This window comes from Rhinoraja longicauda, chromosome 4, assembly GCF_053455715.1.
Source record: "Rhinoraja longicauda isolate Sanriku21f chromosome 4, sRhiLon1.1, whole genome shotgun sequence".
Taxonomy (NCBI): Eukaryota; Metazoa; Chordata; class Chondrichthyes; order Rajiformes; family Arhynchobatidae; genus Rhinoraja; species Rhinoraja longicauda.
Genome location: NC_135956.1, coordinates 13,594,006 through 13,615,061, shown reverse-complemented (window position 1 = coordinate 13,615,061; position 21,056 = coordinate 13,594,006).

Sequence of the window (21,056 nt, the reverse complement as noted above, 5' to 3'; positions counted from 1 at the left end):
CCGGTTTCCTCCCAAAGGCGTGCAGGTTTGTAGGTTAAATAGCTTTGGTAAAAATTGTACATTGTCCCTAGTGTGTTGGATAGAGGTTTAGGGCGGCACAGTGGTGCAGCGGTAGAGTTGCTGCCTTACAGCGCCAGGGTCCCGGGTTCGATCCTGACTACAGGTGTTGTCTATACAAAGTTTCTACGTTCTCCACATGACCTGCGTGGGGTTTCCCAGGTGCTCCGGTTTCCTCACACACTCCAAAGACGTAAAGGTTTGTAGGTTAATTGGCTTCGGTAAAAATTGTAAATTGTTCCTAGTGTGTGCAGGACAGTGTTAATGTGTGGGGATCGCTAGTCGGCGCGGACTTGTTGAGCCGAAAGGCCTGTTTCCAGGCTGTATCTCTAAGCTAAACTATTATTGTCCAGACTCCTTTTGTGACTTTATGAATGACCTCCACGTCAGTGTTGTATTAAAATAAAGCTCTTATCTGTTGTCGAGTTGCTATGTCTACTTCTGCCTGAGTGACTGTAACTTCAAAAAAACAATTACATCGGAAATGACTGTCAGTCCAATGAGTAAACAGACTTGTAGTACTTTGCACAATGCTGTTCCTGCTTTGGAGCCATGGTTTTGTGAATTGTCCTTTAACTGTGAGCCACTGTTTGCAAGGGTGGCATGGTGGCACGGCGGTAGAGTTGCTGCCTTACAGCGCCAAAGACCCGGGTTCCATCCTGACTATGGTTGCTGTCTGTAAAGAGTTTGTACGTTCTCCCCATGACCACCCGGGTTTTCTCCGGGTGCTTAAGTTTACACACTCCAAAAACGTGCAGGTTGTTGGTTAATTGGCTTCCGTAAATTGTCCCTGGTGTGCAGGGTAGAACTTGTGTATGGGTGATCGCTGGTCGGTGCAGACTCGTTGGACTGACGAGCCTATTTCCACGTTGTATCTCTGAACTAAACTAATTGTGATGGCGAAAATTAAAAATTTCTGGCTTTTTTGACCGACCTCTATGGAAGTCACAATGCAATAAGGCAAATCAAACGTGAAACTTAAACTAGATCCCTTTTGTCCCTTATACCACATATAAACCTCTCTCTCAAAACATGATCTAAAAATACTCTGAAGTTCCAATGCCTTGAAAGGTTGTCAACATGATAATGTCCTCCAATTGTGTGTGTGCCAAATTCATAGCTCTCCATCGTCTCAAATGGCTGTGTTGAAATATCCTTCCAACTTTAAGGCAGAGATACATAGATTTGTGATTAGTACGGGTGTCAGGGGTTATGGGGAGAAGGCAGGAGAATGGGGTTGAGAGGGAAAAATAGATCAGCCGTGATTGAATGGCGGATAGACTCAATGGGCCAAATAGTCTAATTCTGCTCCTATCACTTATGAACATGAACTTTTAAACTCCATCTTAACTATGCAGAAGGCTAATTAGTGACTGTGCTAATTAGGGTTTTCAAACTTATTTTTGTGTGCAAAGTTTACTTTTCTTCATGCTGTCTCAATGGCATTCCATGCCTGTGTATTTCCAACACTGTCTTCTACCTTGGGAATATAATATAATAACCTAGATTAATCATTGACAAAACGTATTCCAAAACATTCATTTTCCTGGGTCCTGACCCCAAAAGTCGCCTCTCCATGTTCTCCAGAGATGCTGCCTGATCCGCTAAGATACTCCGGCGCTTTGTTTCCGCCCTTTGTTGGCCATTGGAAGTCTCTCTGTGGTCTCCATGTAGGTTGTGAGCTATTCACACGCCTTGTAGCCAATCCCAGGCTACTTCAGTTTGAGTTTAGTTTATTGTCACGTGCAACGAGGTACAGTGAAAAGCTTTCAGGATGCCTGATTCTACATGAGCTCCCACTTCCTGTTTTGCTGATAATAAGTTACCACTATATTCAAGCCTTCTTGTGTGTTTGCACCTGGCATTCAGCATTGCATTACATTGCAGGCCGACAAAGTATGGCCACTTGGAAAGACCTTTGGTATGTTAGCCTTCATCAGTCAAAGTACTTTACTTTTTAAACCATTTACAGAGTGGAAACAGGCCCTTTGGCCCACGGAGTCCACACCGACCAGCGATCCACATGCACCAACACTATCACATACACACTCGGGACAATTTATATTCCTCCCAAGCCAATTAACCTACGGAGTTAAGTCTTCGGAGTGTGGGAGGAAACCGAAGATCTCAGAGAAAACCTATGCAGATCACGGGGAGAATGTACAAGTCCCGTACAGGCAAGCGCCCTTAGTCAGGATCGAACCCGACACTGTGAGGCAGTAGCTCTACCGTTACGCCACCGTGCCACCATTGAGTACAGAAGTTGGGAGGTTACGTTGCTGTTATATAAGATGTTGGGGCGGCCATATTTAGAATATTGTGTTCAGTTTTGGTCACTATGTTAAAGGAAAGATGTTATCAAGCTTGTCTGGATTCAGAGAAGCTTCACCGAGATGTTGCCAAGACTAGAGGGCCTGAGCTATAGGGAGTGGTTGAGCAGGCTAGGACTTTATTCTTTGGAGCACAGGAGGACGAAGGGTGATCTTACAGAGGTGTACAAAATCATGAGAGGAATAGATTGAGTAAACGCACAGAGTGGTGAATCGAGAACCAGGGGACATAGATTTAAGGTGAGGGGATCAAAAGTTTCATGGGAACCCGAGAGGTAACAGTTGTACAAAAAGGGTGATGGGTGTATGAACAGAGCTGATGGAGGAGGTAGTTGAGGCAGATACTATTGCAATGTTTAAAAAACATTTAGACAGGTACATGGATAGGACAGGTTTAGAGGGATATGGGCCAAACGCAGGCAGTTGGGACTAGAGTGGATGGGACATCTTGGCCGGTGTGGGCAAGTGGGAATGAAGGGCCTATTTCCGCACTGTATCACTCTATGACTGTCTCTGACCCACATGCCTGCTTGTGTCACATTGGCTATCAGACCCTCACAGTACATCTGGCGATATTTGTGTTTCTTGCATGATTTGTACTCAGTGCATGTACAAAGTTCTACGATTTACAATTCTAACACCAGAGAATTCGTCCCACGTGGCCCAGCATTAGATCTGTCCAGATGCCTCTGCATCATGCTTTTTATAGAGTAGTTTAAGTGTGAGAATTTCCAAGCTATAACACATCCTGTAGTTACATTGCTCAGCTTCTTCTCTCCTGCCCTGTGTGCATCATGTGGCCCCCAAATTTCATTCTATCTACGATATGACCATGGTGTTAAGGCTCAAACATCGACCTCTGTTTCCTATGTGCTTTTAGTGAGATCTGACCCATTAGCAGGTCAAAGTAGCAAAGAGGGTTTTTGACATGTTACCTTTCAGTGCCAAAATGCATTTGGAGTTTTCAAATCCAGTGCATTTACAACTTTCCCACTGCCGGAACCTGAAGGTTTAGTTTAGTTTAGAGATACATTGCGGAAACAGGCCCTTCGGCCCACCGGGTCCGCACTGACCAGCAATCCCCATACACTAACACCATCCGACTAGACTAGAGACTATTTATAATTTTTACTGAAGTCAGTTAACCTTCAAACCTGAAAATAGACACAAAAAGCTGGAGTAACTCAGCGGGACAGGCAGCATCTCTGGAAAGAAGGAATGGGTGACGTTTCGGGTCGAGACCCTCTCGAGCTGAAACATCACCGATTCCTTCTCCCCTGAGATGCTGCCTGTCCCGTTGAGTTACTCCAGCTTTTTGTGCCTATCTTCGGTTTAAACCAGCATCTACAATTCCTTCCTACACAACCTACAAACCTGGATGTCTTTGGAATGTGGGAAGAAGTCAGGGCACCCGGGGAAAACCCACACGGTCACAAGCAGAACGTACAAACTCCATAGAGCAGGGGTTCCCAGCCTTTTTCATCCCGTTTACCCCTGGTAACTTTTCGAAAGTCAATTTACCCCCACCCCTGGTTTGTTCAGTAATTTGAGTTTACACTTCTACCATAATAAAGCAATCGACAAAGGGGAAATTTTAAAACTGTTTTTAACATTATTATTTACCCCAGGTTGGGAACCCTTGCCATAGAGTCAGCACCCGTGGTCAGGATCGAACCCGGGTCTCTGGTGCTGTAAGGCCTTTGAACCTGTGGGATTTCACTTTTTGTTTATATTCAATTGAGTTTGGGACTTTGGCCAGAGTGTGGTTCATGACTGTGTGCGTTGGGTGAAGGGGAAGGGAGTGGAATTAAAACGTAGCTGGAAAAGAACAAAAATCTTGAATTGACACACTATAGGAAAAATAATCAAATTTATATTTGAATAAAACACAGGGAATTAAACCATTGCACAGGGAATATTTCCTTCTCTCAGATTTTAGAAAATGCATAGTTATTTTTAGGAGAATTAATACAATTTAGGAGAATTAATCAAGGATGTGTCTCACCCCGGTCCCTCCCTCTTCTCCCCTCTTCCATCACGTAGAAGTGTGAAAACAAACAAATATGTAGGCCTGCAGTATAATCAAGGACCAGTCTCAACCCGGCCTCTCCCTCTTCTCCCCTCTCCCATCAGACAAGAGGTATCGAAGTGTGAAAACGGACACCTCCAGATCCAGGGACTGTTTCTTCCCAGCTGTTATCAGGCAACGGAACCATCCTATCACCAACTGGATCAGTCTGAAGAAGGGTCTCGACCCGAAACGCCACCCATTCCTTCTCTCCTGAGATGCTGCCTGACCTGCTGAGTTACTCCAGCATCTGCAGTTATTTTCTTATATCACCAACTGGAGAGCAGTCCTGAGGTACTATCCACCTCATTGGAGACCCTCGGACTATCTTTAATCTGGCTTTACTGGAATTTATCCTGCACTAAACGTTATTCCCTTTATCCTGTATATGTACACTGGTACCATGTAAATGGCTCGATTGTAATCATGAATCGTCTTTCTGCCGATGGGTTGGCATGCAACTAAAGGTTTTCACTGTGCCTTGGGACATTGACAATAAACTAAACTAAACTAAAGTAAAGTAAAGTCTAAGGTATGGTCTTTGCTCTTTTATTTTCAGAGAATTACAAATCGCCATTTTAAACTCCAAAGCCAGGGAGGCCGTGACGTTGTTTGTTTTGTTTAAGATTTGCATAATTCAGCAACTTTGTTCCATCCATCAAACTTCTCAACTTGGATCAGAACTCACGGGTGGCCACGGTGGCGCGGCGGCAGAGCTGCTGCCTTACTGCGCTTGCGGCGCCGGAGACCCGGTTTCGATCCCGACTAGGGGGGCTATCTGTACGGAGTTTGCACGTACGTTCTCCCCGTGACCGCGTGGGTTTTCTCCGAGATTTTCGGTTTCTTCCCACACTCCAAAGACGTGCAGTTATGTAGGTTAATTGGCTTGGTGCAAATGTAAAGTTGTCCCCAGTGTGTAAGATAGTGTTTGCTTGTCGGTGTAGACTCGGTGGGCTGAAGGGCCTGTTTTCGTGTTGTATCTCTAAGCTAAACTAAACTAAACTAAACTGTGTATTCAAAATTAGATACGTTTCAGCTGAGCCACGAGAGTAAGGCCCATTTTGGATTCTGGATTTGGAGTATTGATCCATGAAATAATGATCCAGTAAAGTTCTCAGAACATATATTACACTTCACTATGATTGAATGGAGTTGGGCCAAAAGTCGTTCAGTCAGAAATATATTGATCTGTTTTCTTTCAATTGAATAAAAACTCAATTTTGAAGGTTACAGTTGATCAGCAATCTCACTTGTAAATAGTGTCTTCTGTGTTACTCAATATCACTGAAGTAATTGCAAAACTCCAAAGAAAGTTAGAAAAAAAACACACAAACTGCTGGAGTAACTCAGTGGGTCAGGCAGCAACTCTGGAGGATGTGGACAGGCGATGTTTTGGGTTGGGACTCTTCTTCAGACCCGATATGAAAAATCACCTATCCACATCCTTCAGAAATGTTGCCTGACCCGCTGAGTTACTCCAGCACTTGGTGTTTTTTTGGTAAGCCAGCTTCTACAATTCCTTGTGTCTCCAAAGAAAGTAATGTTTCTCAAATTTGATGTGTCCTGGGTAGAGTAGATGGGGAGGGGATGTTTCCACTAGTGGGACATAGGCTTAGAATTAAAGGACGTTCCTTTAGAAAGATGAGGAAGAATTTCTTTAGTCAGAGGGTGGTGAATCTGTGGAATTCATTGCCACAGAAGGCTGTGGAGCCCAAGTCAATGGATATTTTTAAGGCAGGGATAGAGAGATTCTTGATTAGTACGGGTGTCAGGGGTTATGGGGTGAAGGCAGGAGAATGTGGTTAAGAGGGAAAAATAGATCGGCCATGATTGAATGGCGGAGTAGACTCAATGGGCCGAATGGCCTATTTCTGCTCCTATCACTTATGAACTTATGAAAGAATGATCCTATCCATTTTAGCACCAGGAAAATTAATGTTTAGAAATAAGTTTTGGCAATGATTAATATATCTTAAAAATTAAAATTTAAATGTAATTGTGTTGTTGACTCCCTAATTCATAGTTTGATCATTTTCATCAATTAGTGCTAAGAACTTTATTGGCAAAGATTTTCACTTATTTATTAACCAGGTTAAAGGGCTTGAATTTGTTTGCAATAAATAGGCCTTCAGAGCAATGCAGGAACCATGCATTCATGTGTTAACTCACCACAATTGCTGCCAGGGTTCTGCATGGAGTTTGTACATTCTGCCTGTCACCAAGTGCTCCAGTTTCCTTCCAGACTCCAAAGACATACTTTGTTAATTGGCTTCAGTAAAACAAAATTGTAAATTGTCCCTAGTGTGTAGGGCAGTGCTAGTGTACAGGGTGATCGGTGGTCAGCATGGACTCAGTGGGCTGAAGGGCCTGTTCCCGCGCTGTATCTCTAACATCTAAAGTCTAAAGGCTAAAGCCGTGGGATTGTTCCAGCTGGAAATAACACGCTGGAGTTTAATGGTATGGGCTAACTTCCCACAATCACTGCTCACCCAACCTGAACTAATCTCAGTGCAAGGGTCAACCTGGTTGGTCCACAGTGACTCAAAACCCAGCTGCAGATACAGATGTTGCAAAATGCCCCCAATCCCCAAATTCCCCTCACAAGAGGCAAAGTCCCATCTAAGCTTTGCAATCTGCCAGACCAGGCAGAAATAATAATATTTCCTGAATGGGATAATGGACAAGTCAATGGGTATTTTTAAGGCAGAGATAGATAGATTCTTGACTAGTGCAAGTGTCAGGGGTTGTGGGGTGAAGGCAGGAGAATGGGGTTAAAAGGGGAAGATAGAAAAGGGGAAGAATGGCGGAGTAGACTTGAATGGCTTAATTCTGCTCCTATCACTTATGACCTTTAGAACTTAAGAAAATACAATGTTTCTTCATTAAAAGTGAGAATTATTGAAATTGTTTTACACACTAGAAAATAAAGACACTTAAAACCTTTCCTAGAGGTGCTGCCACTTATTCTTAGGCTTAACGTGACCCCATTTAGTTACTCTGTGGGGACCTGGAACGCATTGCCAGGGTTGGTGGTGGAGGCAGATACGATAGTGCCGTCCAAGCGGCTTTTGGAAGTGCGTGGAATAGAGGGACATAGATCACGTACAGGCAGATGCGATCAACTTAACTTGGCTTCATGTTTGGCACAAACATTGTGGGTCGAAGGGCCTGTTCCTGAGCTGTGCTGTTTATGTATGTTCTTGTGGGAGAACATAGAACAAGGGGGCCGCTGTTTAAAAATAAGCGATCACCCGATTACGACAGCAATGAGGCGAGATGAAGAAACTTCTTTCTTCTATCCGAATGTCATGAGCCTTTGGAACTCTCTTCTTCAAAGGTTAGTGGAAACAGAGGTTTTGTACATTTTTAAGGCAGAGTTGTAATCCTTCTTGATAAACAAGGGGGTGAAAGGTGACAGGGGAAGCAGGCTTGTAGAACTGTAGTTCACAATCAGATCAGAATCTTAAATGAGAGGAGCAGATAGAACCTTCAACAGCTTTGACCCAGATTCAAATAACCAAATATAATTTTGAAGACGAATTTCTATGAAATGATTTGTAATCCCATATCTGAACTGCAATATTTCACAGTTACATGATAAAGTCCACTATTTGAGACTGAACACACACAAAACATGATTAAAACAATGGTGATGAAAGACCCTATGAGTCACTGTGCCAATATGAATCATTGCAACAAGATAATTGTGTGTGAATTTTAGCTTGTACTTAGAAAGTGAGTGGCGCATTACCCGTGTGGGAGAGAGAAGTGTAGGTTTAGCGTGGGACACTCTTACACAGAGTGGGAGTTTTGGCATGTGTGGTATTTGACAATAATATTGAAAGGACAAATTCAAGGTTTGAGTATTATCAAATCACTGGAGGTCCGAGAATTTGTCAGAATTTGCAACGCTCCCTTTTATTAATAAAGCTTAGCAATACACTGAAAGCACAAAGCATTAGAGTCTATATGAACAAGAGTCATTCTAATGGAAGGTTAGTTCACATACTTAAAGCCCTTTCCATTGAATGTACAATTTCTTCCAAGCTATTATCAGTCACCATGTTATAGGAAAGATATTATCAAGCTTGAAAGGGTTCAGAAAAACCCCTAAGCACACAGCCAAGACAACGCAGGAGTGGCTTCGTGAATGTCCTTGAGTGGCCCAGCCAGAGCCCGGATTTGAACCCAATCGAACAGGGTTCAAGTATATAATATGATGATAAAAAATTTTTTTTTTAATCCATTTTAAAATAAGGCTGTAACGTAGCAAAATGAGGAAAAAGTGAAGGGGTCTGAATACTTTCTGAATGCACTGTATGGTAACTCAAATTTTACCGTACCTTTAATGGCACATGTGACAATAAACTGACCTTGAAACCTTGAAACCTTGTATCTGTACACTGTAAATGGCTTGATTATAATCATGTATTGTCTTTCCCCTGACTGGGTAGCACGCAACAAAAGCTTTTCACTGTACCTCAGTGCACGTGACACTAAACTAAACTGTAACATACACATACTTAAATTTTATATTTTATATTCACCTTGGAATTTAGCTTATAAAAATCTTAAATGTCATTCTAATTTAGGTTGGCACGGTAGTTGCTGCCTTACGGCGCCAGAAACACGAGTTCGATCCTGACTATGGGTGCTGCCTGTATGGAGTTTGTACGTTCTCCCCATAACCATTTGTGTTTTGTCCCGGTGCTCCGCTTTCTTCCCACACTCTAAAAGATGTACAGGTTTGTCGGTTAATTGGCTTCAGTAAAGACTGTAAGTTGTCCCTTGCGTATAGGATAGTGATAGCGTGCAGGGTGAAGGCACTCGGTGGGCTGAAGGGCCTGTTTCCGCGCTGTATCTCTAAACTCTAAACTAAACTTTAAACAAAATATCTCAACATTTCCCTTTTGGTTGTGAAATACCATTCATCAAAATATCATAGATTATCCAAAAAAAATATTGCTTATAGACAATAGACAATAGGTGCAGGAGTAGGCCATTCAGCCCTTCGAGCCAGCACCGCCATTCAATGCGATCATGGCTGATCACTCTCAATCAGTACCCCGTTCCTGCCTTCTCCCCATACCCCCTCACTCCGCTAACCTTAAGAGCTCTATCCAGCTCTCTCTTGAAAGCATCCAACGAACTGGCCTCCACTGCCTTCTGAGGCAGAGAATTCCACACCTTCACCACTCTCTGACTGAAAAAGTTCTTCCTCATCTCCGTTCTAAATGGCCTACCCCTTATTCTTAAACTGTGGCCCCTTGTTCTGGACTCCCCCAACATTGGGAACATGTTTCCTGCCTCTAATGTGTCCAATCCCTTAATTATCTTATATGTTTCAATAAGATCCCCCCTCATCCTTCTAAATTCCAGTGTATACAAGCCTAATTGCTCCAGCCTTTCAACATACGACAGTCCCGCCATTCCGGGAATTAACCTAGTGAACCTACGCTGCACGCCCTCAATAGCAAGAATATCCTTCCTCAAATTTGGAGACCAAAACTGCACACAGTACTCCAGGTGCGGTCTCACCAGAGCCCGGTACAACTGTAGAAGGACTTCTTTGCTCCTATACTCAACTCCTCTTGTTATGAAGGCCAACATTCCATTGGCTTTCTTCACTGCCTGCTGTACCTGCATGCTTCCTTTCAGTGACTGATGCACTAGGACACCCAGATCTCGTTGAACATCCCCTCTTCCTAACTTGACACCATTCAGATAATAATCTGCCTTTCTATTCTTACTTCCAAAGTGAATAACCTCACACTTATCTACATTAAACTGCATCTGCCATGTATCCGCCCACTCACACAACCTGTCCAAGTCACCCTGCAGCCTTATTGCATTTTCCTCACAATTCACACTACCCCCCAGCTTAGTATCATCTGCAAATTTGCTAATGGCACTTTTAATCCCTTCATCTAAGTCATTAATGTATATCGTAAATAGCTGGGGTCCCAGCACCGAACCTTGCGGTACCCCACTGGTCACTGCCTGCCATTCCGAAAGGGACCCATTTATCCCCACTCTTTGCTTTCTGTCTGTCAACCAATTTTCTATCCATGTCAGTACCCTACCCCCAATACCATGTGCTCTAATTTTGCCCACTAATCTCCTATGTGGGACATTGTCGAAGGCTTTCTGAAAGTCGAGGTACACCACATCCACTGACTCTCCCCTGTCAATTTTCCTAGTTACATCCTCAAATAATTCCAGTAGATTTGTCAAGCATGATTTCTCCTTCGTAAATCCATGCTGACTCGGAATGATCCTTTTACTGCTATCCAAATGCTCAGCAATTTCGTCTTTTATAATTGACTCCAGCATCTTCCCCACCACTGATGTCAGACTAACTGGTCTATAATTACCCGTTTTCTCTCTCCCTCCTTTCTTAAAAAGTGGGATAACATTTGATCCTCCAATCCACAGGAACTGATCCTGCATCTATAGAACATTGAAAAATGATCTCCAATGCTTCCACTATTTCTAGAGCCACCTCCTTAAGTACCCTGGGATGCAGACCATCAGGCCCTGGGGATTTATCAGCCTTCAGTCCCATCAATCTACCCAAAACAATTTCCTGCCTAATGTGGATTTCCTTCAGTTCCTCCATCACCCTAGGTTCTCCGGCCCCTTGAACATTTGGGAGATTGTGTGTCTCTTCCTCAGTGAAGACAGATCCAAAGTAACGGTTTAACTCGTCTGCCATTTCTTTGTTCCCCATAATAAATTCCCCTGCTTCTGACTTCAAGGGACCCACATTTGCCTTGACTATTTTTTTCCTCTTCACGTACCTAAAAAAACTTTTGCTATCCTCCTTTATATTATTGGCTAGTTTACCCTCGTACCTCATCTTTTCTCCCCGTATTGCCTTTTTAGTTAACTTTTGTTGCTCTTTAAAAGAGTCACAATCCTCTGTCTTCCCACTCTTCTTTGCTATGTTATACATCCTCTCCTTAATTTTTATGCTGTCCTTGACTTCCCTTGTCAGCCACAGGTGTCTCTTACTCCCCTTAGAGTCTTTCCGCCTCTTTGGGATAAATTGATCCTGCAACCTCTGCATTATTCCCAGGAATACCTGCCATTGCTGTTCTACCGTCTTCCCTGCTAGGGCCTCCTTCCAGTCAATTTTGGCCAGCTCCTGCCTCATGCCTCTGTAATCCCCTTTGCTATACTGTAATACTGACACTTCCGATTTTCCCTTCTGCCTTTCCATTTGCAGAGTAAAATTTATCATGTTGTGATCACTGCCTCCTAATGGCTCTTTTACCTCTAGTCCCCTTATCAGATCAGGATCATTACACAACACTAAATCCAGAATTGCCTTCTCCCTGGTAGGTTCCAGTACAAGCTGTTCTAAGAATCCATCTCGAAGGCACTCAACAAACTCTCTTTCCTCGGGTCCATTTCCAACCTGATTTTCCCAGTCTACCTGCATGTTGAAATCTCCCATAACCACCGTAGCATTACATTTGTGACACGCCAATTTTATCTCCTGATTCAACTTGCACCCTATGTCGAGGCTACTGTTTGGGGGCCTATAGATAACTCCCATTAGGGTCTTTTTACCCTTACAATTCCTCATTTCTATCCATACTGATTCAACATCTCCTGATTCTATGTCACCCCTTGCAAGGGAATGAATATCATTCCTTACCAGCAGAGCAACCCCACCCCCTCTGCCCACCTGTCTGTCTTTTCTATACGTTGTGTACCCCTGAATATTCAGTTCCCAGCCCTGGTCCTCTTGTAGCCATGTCTCAGTGATCCCTACAACATCATACTTGCCCATGACTAACTGAGCCTCAAGCTCATCCACTTTATTTTTTATACTACGCGCATTTAAGTTCTTTTATATTTTAAAGAAATCTGTTGCCACCAATGAGAATTGTAGCATTTTTTATTAAAACAAATTACAGTACAGCACAGGAACAGGCCCTTCGGCCCACAATGTCTGTGCCGAACATGATGGGAGTTGTGTTTTCCTCTCCGGCTTGTTGCCTATTCTACATTGTCTGGCGTTGTGGATTGGGTATGAGCCTATAAAGATCTCTTTAAAGATCCCTTTAGTGATTCCCAACAGTCTAGTCCCAGACACTGAACCAGGGCTGGTGCCAATTTTGTGCTACATTCCCATTGAGAAATTATAGGGATCAGTGTTAAGACGTTAACAGTGTTAAGACGTGGCTGGGTTGAATTGGCTGCCATGATTGAATAGATGTGGATGTGAATTAAGAGCAGTCACGTAGAGTTATATAGCACTGAAACAGGCCCTTCGGCCTAACTTGCCAATGCCAACAAAAACGCCCCATCCACTCTAACCCCACCTGTCCACATTTGGCCCATGTCCTTCTAAACACTTCCTATCCACGTACCTGTCCAAATGTCTGTTAAATGGTGTTATCGTACCTGCCTCAACTACCTCCTCTGGCAGCTACTTCCATCTACCTACCACCCTCTGTGTGAAAAAGGTTCCAGTTAAATCTTTCCCCTCTCATTTCAAACCGATGTCCCCCAGTTCTTGATTCCCCTACTCTGGGTAACAGACTCTATTCCCCTCAAGATCTTGTGCAACACAAGATCACACCTCAGCCTCCTGCACTCCATTGAATAAAGTCCAGTCTGTCCAACCTCTCCCTATAGCTCAGGCCCCTCAAGTCCTGGCAACATCCTTGTAAATCCTCACTGCACTCTTTCCAGCTAAACAACATCTTTCCTACAGAAGGGTGACCAAAGCTGAACATAGTGCTCCAAAGATGGCCTCAGTCACCTAACCAATCACTCAGACCAAATGAGGCAAAAGAGTCCAGAACCCTTTAATTAAGCCATTTAGAACTGAAATGAGGAAAAACCTTTTCACCCAGAGAGATATGAATCTGTAGAATTCTCTGCCACAGAAGGCAGTGGAGGCCAATTCACTGGATGTATTCAAGAGAGAGTCAGATATAGCTCTTAGGGCTAACTGAATCAGGGGATACGGGGAGAAAGCAAGAACGGGGTACTGACTTTGGGTGATCGGCCATGATCATATTGAATGGCGGTGCTGGCTCGAAGGGCCAAATGACCTACTTTTGCACCTATTTTCTGTTTCTATATTATTTTTGAATGTTACCGGTGACAAACAATGTATCTTAAAGCCGTGGGTGCAGTGTTTTCATATTCATGTTAAAATAATTCCATCATTGCAGTCCCTAAACAAGTCTGATGCTCTAAACTGTACCTGGCAATTGTAGAATTGACCCAAATACATACAGAAATGAGCTGTGTCCCCAGTACCAATGTGGAATTTCTATTTTGCAGTCTATTTCAGGTCTTATATAAAATAATTTCTTTGCATTTTAACTGACAATCTTTTAAAAATACGCAGTGATCTAATTCTTTAAACAATAGTTGAGATAATAGTTTAATGTTAAAAAGAAATGTACTTAAGATAGCTAATTAATTAAGAATTTGGTGTCTACATTTAATGAAATAACAGATAGTCTTCATACATAATACTTTATTAATGACTGTGAGTATGAATAATGTATTCTGAAATAAAAAAAAGTTTTATTAAAGAATATATCTTTATGTGAAATACTGCAAATAGCCATCTGAATTGGTTTATAACTGAATACTATTAAATAGGCAGTGCTGTGTAGTTTTCAATTTAATTCAATTGATTTTTTTAACACTGTCACCAGCAGAATATGACCATGTAATTAAACTCAACCAGGAAATCTTTTCTGAAGTTTGTCCATTCCTAGGGTCCGGAATGTTACCTGTGGAGTTTTACATAAAAATTCATCTGAAATCAGGGTGGCATGGTGGCGCAGCGGTAGATTTGTTGCGCTTAAAGCGCCAGAGACCCGGGTTCGATCCTGACTACCGGTGCTGTCTGTACGGAGTTTGTACGTTCTCCCTGTGATCTGTGTGGGTTTTCCCTGGGTGCTTCAGTTTCCTCAAATTTACAATTTGATAAAATTGTAAATTGTCCCTAATGGTTACGATAGTGCTGGTGTACAGGGTGATCGCTGGTCGGCACAGACTCGAAGGGTTTGTTTCTGCGCTGTATTGCTAAAGTCTAAAGTCTAAATCATCTACATTTACGTCTCGGTCATTTATATATATCAAAAACAGCAGAGGTCCCAAACCAGATCCCTGCAGAACTCCACTGGTCACAGACCTCCAGCCAGAATATCTATCTTCCATCACAACCCTTTGTCTTCTATGACTAAGCCAGTTCCAAATCCATACGAACAAATCATCATGAATCAGGTACATCTTTATCTTCTGGATCAGTTTACCATGAGGGACCTTATCAAAAGCCTTACTAAAAACTATGTCAACTGCCCTACCTTCATCAATCTCCTTTGTCACCTCCTTAAAAAACTCAATTAAGTTAGTGAGACACGACCTGTCTTGTACAAAACCATGCTGACTATCCTTAATTAGCCCATTCTTTAGTTTAGAGATACAGCACGGAAACAGGCTCTTCGGCCCACCAGGCCTGCGCCGACCAGTGATCCCTGCATATTAACACTATCCTACACCCACTAAGGTCAATTTTTACATTTACCAAGCCAATTTACCTACATACCTGTACGTGTTTGGAGTGTGGGAGGAAACCAAAGATCTTGGAGAACATACAAACTCCGTACTGACAGCACCCGTGGTCGGGATCAAACCCGGGTCTCCAGCATTGCAAGCGCCGTGCCGCACTAATGTGCAAGAGTTTCCATGAATACCCAGATCTCATAATTGCTGTGTTCCACTCTAGGATATGTCAAACCTGATATTTTAGTTTAAATTAATGCTTGTAGCAAAAACATGTGTTGTTCATAAAAGTTAAATTGAAATTGTCGCAAGGCCACCAGCTTTATCAAGGACGTGTCTCACCCCGGTCACTTCCTCTTCTCCCCTCTCCCATCAGGCAAGAGGCACAGAAGTGTGAAAACACGGACTTCCAGATTCAGGGACAGTTTCTTCCCAGCTGTTATTAGGCAACTGAACCATCCTATCGACAACTAGAGACCCGGTCCTGAACTGCTATCTACTTCATTGGAATAAGGTATTATCTTTAATTGAACTATTTTGGACTTTATCTTGCATTAAGGTACAGCAGGCAGTGAAGAAAGCAAATGGCATGTTGGCCTTCATAGCTAGAGGATTTGAGTATAGGAGCAAGGAGGTTCTACTGCAGTTGTACAGGGCCCTGGTGAGACCACACCTGGAGTATTGTGTGCAATCTTGGTCTCCTAATTTGAGGAAGGACATTCTTGCTATTGAGGGAATGCAGCGTAGATTCACGAGGTTAATTCCCGGGATGGCAGGACTGACATATGATGAAAGAATGGACCGACTGGGCTTACATTCACTGGAATTTAGATGGACGAGAGGGGTTCTTCTCGAAACATTTAAAATTCTTAAGGGATTGGACAGGCTAGATGCAGGAAAAATGTTTTCGTTGTTGGGTGAGTCCAGAATCAGGGGTCACAGTTTAATTAAGCCATTTAGGACCGAGATGAGGAAAAACCTTTTCACCCAGATTGTTGTGAATTTGTTTGTGAATTTGCCACAGAAGGCAGCTGAGGCCAATTCACTGGATGTATTCAAGAATGAGTTACATATAGTACTTAGGGATAACGGAATCAAGGGAGAGGAGAAAGCAGGAACGAGGTACTGATTTTGGATGATCAGCCATGATCATAGTGAATGGTGATGCTGGCTCATATGGCCTAATCCTGCGCCTATTTTCTATGTTTCTATCAAACGTTACTCCCTTTATTTTTTATGTCTACTGTGGATGGCTCGATTATATTCATGTATTGTCTTTCCGCTGACTGGTTAGCATGCAATAAAAGCTTTTCACTGTACATCGGTACACGTGACAAAAAGGTAAACTAAATTGGGCGGCACGGTAGAGTTGCTGCCTTACAGCGAATGCAGCGCCGGAGACTCAGGTTCGATCCTGACTACAGGCGCCGTCTGTACGGAGTTTGTACGTTTTCCCCGTGACCTGCGTGGGTTTTCTCTGAGATCTTCGGTTTCCTCCCACACTCCAAAGACGCGGAGGTTTGTAGGTTAATTGGCTGGGCAAATGTTTTTTTTTAAATTGTCCCTAGTGGGTGTAGGATAGTGTTAGTGTGCGGGGATCGCTGGGCGGCGCGGACCTGGTGGGCCGAAGGGCCTGTTTCTGCGCTGAATCTCTAAATCTAAAAAATCTAAAAATTAAACTAAATACAAATTATTAATCTCACATTTTTTGGCAAGGTTCCTGCAATTTACAGATAAATCTGAGGTGTTATAGAGAAATGTGAGGTGTTGAGGTCTAACCTGGGCAGAACTTACACAGTGAATGGTAGGGCTCTGGGGAGTGCTGTAGAGCAGAGGGATCTAGGAGTGCAGGTGCATGGTTCCTTGAAGGTCGAGTCGCAGGTAGATAGGGTGGTCAAAAAGGCTTTTGGCACATTGGCCTTCATCAGCCAGACTATTGAGGATAAAAGTTGGGAGGTCATGTCGCAGTTTTTAACGATACGATACGATTCCATACGATAAAATTTTATTCATCCCCAGAGGGAAATTGGTCTGCCGACAGTCACAACACACAAAGCACACAAAAACTTGAAATTAAAAGTGAAAACAAAAAGAAAAAGTCCAGCGACTGTTGGCTGCCGTGTGCACAGCACCTTCACCGGAACAAATAAACAAACAACAAACGAACACAGACTTATCCCCTGGTCAGAGGATTGTAAACTAGAATGCTCCCCCCCTCCCCACACTGGGTCCCCCTTTGTTCTCCCACCGTCCCTGACAGCGGTCCCCCCAAGTCGGGTCCCCATTGTTCTTCATGGTGGTCCCCCCACGCCAGGTCCCCATTGTCTCCCCTGACCCCCTCAGGCTCATCGACCACGAGGCCCCACCGCCACCGAAGCTCCCGCTGCCGCCAAGGTTCCAACCGTCGCAGAGGCCCACGTTGCGGCTGGGTCTCCCGCTGCCGCCACCGCTAAGGCTCCCATCGCCGCCACCGCTGAGGCTCCTTCGGCCCAGACAGGTCTCGCCGCCCGGCTTCTCCGCAGTCCCCTGGAAGGCCTGTGGGGCGAGTCGGGCCTATCAGGCTGCATTCCGGTCTTCGGTCATCGTTCAGGTCGGCGGCAGCGTGGTTGCTCCCCGGGGCACCTCTGTAAGACAGTCTGAAGAAAGATCTCGACCCGAAACATCACCTATTCCTTTTGTCAGAGATGCTGTCTGACCCACTGAGATACTCCAGCTTTTTGTGTCTATCTTCGGTTTACACCGGCACATGCAGTTCCTTCCTACACGAGACGTTGGTGAGGCTGCATTTAGAGTATTGTTTCCAGTTCTGGGCACCATGTCATAAGAAAGACATTGTCAAGCTGGAAAGAGAAGATTTACGAGGATGTTGCCAGGACTAGAGGGTGTGAGATATGGGGAGAGGTTGAGTAGGCTGGGAATCTATTCCTTGGAGCGCAGGAGGATGAGGGGTGATCTTATCGAGATGTATAAAATCAAGCGAGGAATAGATTGGGTAGATCCACACAGTCTCTTGCCCAGAGTAGGGGAATCGAGGATCAGAGGACATAGCTTTAAGGTGAAGGGGAAAAGATTTAATAGGAATCTGAGGGGTGACTTTTTCACACAAAGGGTGAAAAGAGTATATGGAACAAGCTGCAGAGGAGGTAGTTGAGGTAGTTGAGGCAGGGTCTATTCCATCGCTTAAAAAACAGTAGAGAGGTACATGCATAGGACAGGTTTGGAGGGATATGGGCCAAAAACAGGCAGGTAGTGTAACTGGGACATGTTGGCCGGTGTGGGCAAGCCTGTTTCCAGGCTGTTGTAGTTTTTCAAATATTCTGTTTCTCATCACTGGTGCTGACTTGGAAGATTTAATCCTCTTAATGGTTCTCTATTGTCACATGTACAAATGCAGAGTGAAATTCTTTTCTTACAATATCTGTGGTGCAGCAGTAGAGCTACTGCCTTACGGCGCCAGAGTCAATAGACAATCGACAATAGACAATAGGTGCAGGAGTAGGCCATTCGGCCCCTTCGAGCCAGCACCACCATTCAATGTGATCATGGCTGATCATTCTCAATCAGTACCCCGTTCCTGCCTTCTCCCCATACCCTCTGACTCCACTATCCTTAAGAGCTCTATCTAGCTCTCGCTTGAATGCATTCAGAGAACTGGCCTCCACTGCCTTCTGAGGCAGAGACTCTGGGACAGAGTCCCGGGTTTGATCCTGACTACAGGTGCTTGTCTGTATGCAGTTTCTACGTTCTCCCCGTGACCTGCCTTGGTATTTCTCCGAGTTCTTCGGTTTCCTCCCACTTTCCAAAGGCATTCAGGTTTGTAGTTAATTGGCTTGGTATAAATGTAAAAAACTTTCCTTAGTGTGTGTAGGATATTGTTAATGTGCAGGGATCGCTGGTCAGTGTGGTCTTGGTGGGCAAAAGGGCCTGTTTCCGTGCTGTATCTCTAAACTAAAACTAAACCACATGCTGTCCAGTACAGTATTGCCACACCTAAGCACAATCCTCGATTAACAGGTGTATAGAAATAATCCAGTGATCCCGCATGCAAGAGGTGTCAGGTTTCACCCACACTCCCAAGACATGCAAGTTTGCAGGTTAATTGGCTTTGGTAAAAATTGTAAATTGGCCCCAGTCCAGAATGCTCTCTAGGTATTATGAGCAGTGCCCGATCCAGGCGAGCCCCAGGCTGCTGCGGGCATCCAGCAATTGCCTTCCTTGGACATGTGGAATGACCAGCGAACCCACGTCCCTCTCCTCGCCCGTCCACCTTAGTGCCCCGGGGGTGCCTCCCGCAGCCGACCTTGTCGGCCAGACCCCCGGTTCCCTCTCCCACCTGCCTTGCCCTTCTCCTGTCAATATTTCCCAATTCAATAAGTCAATATTTTATAATTACTTCAATCATTTCTTTGTTACATAAAATGTACCGCATGACATTTAATTACTTTAATTACAATCTCTTTTCCATGCAGCATTTAAAATACACGCCAACATGACGGCTCACAGGAATTCAAGAGTCGGGAGTCAAGAGTGTTTTATTGTCATATGTCCCAAACGGAACAATGAAATTCATACTCGCAGCAGCACAACTGATACTGTATGTAAACATTCTCTCCTGAGATGCTGCCTGACCTGCTGAGTTACTCCAGCATTTTGTGAATAAACACCTTCGATTTGTACCAACATCTGCAGTTATTTTCTTATACTACCTGTATGTAAACATAGTACTCTGTAAACAATATCATAAATGAAAAAAGAGTTCAGTATATATATATATAAATACACACACACACACACACACACACACACACACACACACACACACACACACACACACACACACACACACACACACACACACACACACACACACACACATAAATACACATATATACACTGAACTCTTTTTTCATTTATTATATTGTTTACAGAGTACTGTTGACTTATCTATCTATAACATACACAGTCATATATATATATATATATATATATATATATATATATATCCATGTGTGTGTGCGTGTGTATTATATATAATTATTTTATGTATTAAAAACAAACAAACAAACAAACTATCAAGCATTAATAGTGCAAAAAGACAAAACCAATGCCCCCAAGTCCATGTAATTCAGAGCTTATTTGAGGTTGTAGTGTTTAGTAGCTTGATGACTGTAGGGAAGAACCTGTTCCTGAACCTGGATGTCACAGTTTTCAAGCTCCTGTACCTTCTTCCTGATGGCAAGAGTGCAATGAGTGTGGCCAGGGTAGTGTGGGTCTCTGATGATGCCGGCTGCCTTTTTGCAGCAACTGTAAATCCCTTCGATGGTGGGGAAGTCAGAACCCGAGATGGACCGGGCAGTGTTGACCACTCAGATTTCCATGCATTTCCATTTTGTCATTTAGTTTCATATAAATATTACATGCAGATGGTAGTGCTGGGCATGTAACTTTGTGCCTACAGGGACAATTGATTAAAGTGTAACAAAGACCATGGCAGGTGTACACACATGCAAGTAATAACTCAAAGGTTCAGCTCCACTGAGAACAGCTGTGCTAGAAAATCAAAAGGATTTCAATGGGACGTCAGTAAAATTAAAACTCGTGATTGACCGTGTTTAGATTAATATGCAGTTTAGTCCCTTATGAGATACAATCTTACTATCCTTTATTTGTTCAAGAAAACATTTAAAGCTTAGTGCAGACAGAAAGTTTCCATCTATATATGGTCACAGTTGGAAAATTGCCTGATAGAACATATGCTTGTCCACATTTATAACCCATTAACCCTTCTGTAGCCATTCCCAATCCCAACATCTACTCCCACTGTGAGTCAGAAATTAATTCCAATGTGGATCTTTATTTTACTGCTTGTGCAAGGATGGTGGTCATCAAATAGAGCACAAAATCTATGTTTACTTTTAGTTTAGAGCTACAGCGCAGAAACAGGCCCTTCGTCCCACCGAGTCCGTGCCGACCAGCGATCCCCGCAGACTAACACTACCCTGCACACGCTAGGGACAATTTACAATTTTCACCGAAGCCAATTAACCTACAAACTTGAT